Genomic DNA, 2,249 nt, shown 5'->3' on the forward strand with positions numbered 1-2,249 from the left:
ACCCGACAAATGTGCCCTGCGCTCCGTGCGTTTCCACGGAGATCGGCCGTGACCGAATGAGTTGCGCACAGGTAAAGTGAACAGACTCTCCGGAAAGGCCAGAAGAGAGTCCTGAGCTGACTGTGACAGCTTTTAGAGGGTCCTCCAATGTGGGTTTATGTGTGTGGGTACTACAGGTACCATTGAAACGCGCGTCTAGCAGTTACAGTAGGCGTGTTGCCCCGCACATATTCACTTTGAAAGCTGCAGTTCCTGGTGTTTTAAATGACAGGGAGAAAAATACTAAATTAACTTATCTGTTGTTGTTATCTCAGGATTTTCTTCTTTTCTTGGCGCAGGAAAGGTACCAGTATGCTTCAGTGAAGATGAGCTGGGATGCTCTGCAGTCACTAGTAGAGGTCTGGATGTGCGGTGTTACCCGAGAGCATACCACAGACAAGATTGGTTTGGACAGGATAGAGGAACGTAGATAATCAGGTACGTCGGCATAGTGCAGAGGGGTTATGGCCCTGTTATAGTCCTAAAGGTTGACTTTGGGGAGTCTGGAGCTGCGTTTGCAGCCTTTGTGAAATCATACAACAAGAACATAATCTATGCAATATTCTAATCCTGCCACCCTAAAATTTAGGGTCACTTTTTAATTACAGCAGTAGGGATGTGTACTGTAAATAAACTGACATTGTAGAAGTGATCATCGACGTAACTGATAAAAGATTCAGATCGCAGAGGAATAGTAAGAAGGATAATAAACAAATCAAAATCATTCAATAACATCTATACTGCAAGAAAGTGAAGAAATGCACATATTTCATTAAATTTAGCTTAAGCAAATTTTGAGCTGGTCACATACTATATGAATGTTGGCTGCAACAATTAATCAACTAATCATCACTAGTTGACAATAAAAAATATAATAACAATAATAATAATAGTATGTTTTAATAGTCATTATGTGCACCCTAAAACCCATTTCTTTTTTATAATGTTTTTACAAAGACAGTGGAATTGTTGAATCACAATGTAACACAAAAAAAAATCAACACAAAACAAAAATATTTTCACCAATAATACATTTAATTTGGAAATATTTGCCGTCATTGAACATGTTTCTACTTTTATTTTGTATATAATGCATTGAGAAAGTGTCAGAGTACAATATAAATAGTCATTAGATAAGTCAACTACCAAAATGCTCATTAGTTGCAGCCCTGTGTTCCATACAAGGAGAAAAACTTGTATAATGAACGTAAGTACATCTTACAGGTGTTTACATGTGTACAATGTTCTGATATGCTGCTAAAGATGCTGAAGTTATACGGTAGGACAAAATTACCAGAAAAGTTGAAAAGTGACTGGCAGTACAATTGTTATGGTAAATCCAGGAAAAACCCCCATTATGTGAAATGAGTGCCAATATTTTACCTTTTGCTTTAATCCTCAGGTCCCGTTAGTTTCACACTTGCATGACTAAAATCAACAACAGAATAAATGCAAGTAATGGGTAAGTATCCACTATCCACATGCTGATTCTTAAGTGTAGAGTCAGATTGGACCATAATACTAACTTCCTTTTTTACAGATTTGACCTTCACTTAATTATGTCAGTAAACACCATGGTGAGAGACTGAAGATGGAAGAAGTTGGAGCTATGAAGAAACGCAGACTAACTCCAGAGAAAAATGTATTCAGTGTGACTGTGTACAGCCATATCTAACCATGACCCTCACAAGTTTTGGCCCAGTATTTAAAGCTCAGAGGGGAATATTGAGTGTAACTCCTGCATTAAGTAGCGCAAACTTCTATGTAAGGCTACAGTGAGTACTCTCCGTGTCACTAGGCACAATGTATGTCTTTTAAAATGTGGACTACTATTTTTATTAGTTACCCCTCTCCTAAGTAGTACTACAAACCATTGTAAATATCAGCGGTACAGCCTTGTGTTGTTCTTGACTACCTAAGTAATTAGCAGTACAAGTTACTACGGAGTGGTAGCAGTATTTGTCTGTGCTAATTCTTCTATAGTAATTACCTGTACAAATAGCACTAAGTAGTATAGATGGTACCAGTAATTACCAGTGCAACTACCATAATGTCTCACTTTAAAATACAGTCGGGTGTCACTGGTAACTACTACGGTAATTACCAGTACATACAGCAGTAAGTACTAGTGAAAGTACCAGTAATTACCAGTACATACAGCAGTAAGTACTAGGGAAAGTACCAGTAAATAATAGTGTAACTACCACAAT

General features: G+C 37.8%; 1 long non-coding RNA gene across 1 annotated transcript; it reads left to right on the plus strand.

Moving 5' to 3' along the window:
• Nucleotides 1–288: 288 nt before the first annotated feature.
• Nucleotides 289–1,658, plus strand: LOC129456600 (uncharacterized). Its single transcript, XR_008648861.1, has 3 exons — nucleotides 289–477; nucleotides 1,442–1,501; nucleotides 1,580–1,658. It is a non-coding gene; the product is annotated as an uncharacterized LOC129456600 (long non-coding RNA).
• Nucleotides 1,659–2,249: the final 591 nt, after the last annotated feature.

Source organism: Periophthalmus magnuspinnatus, chromosome 10, assembly GCF_009829125.3.
Source record: "Periophthalmus magnuspinnatus isolate fPerMag1 chromosome 10, fPerMag1.2.pri, whole genome shotgun sequence".
Taxonomy (NCBI): Eukaryota; Metazoa; Chordata; class Actinopteri; order Gobiiformes; family Gobiidae; genus Periophthalmus; species Periophthalmus magnuspinnatus.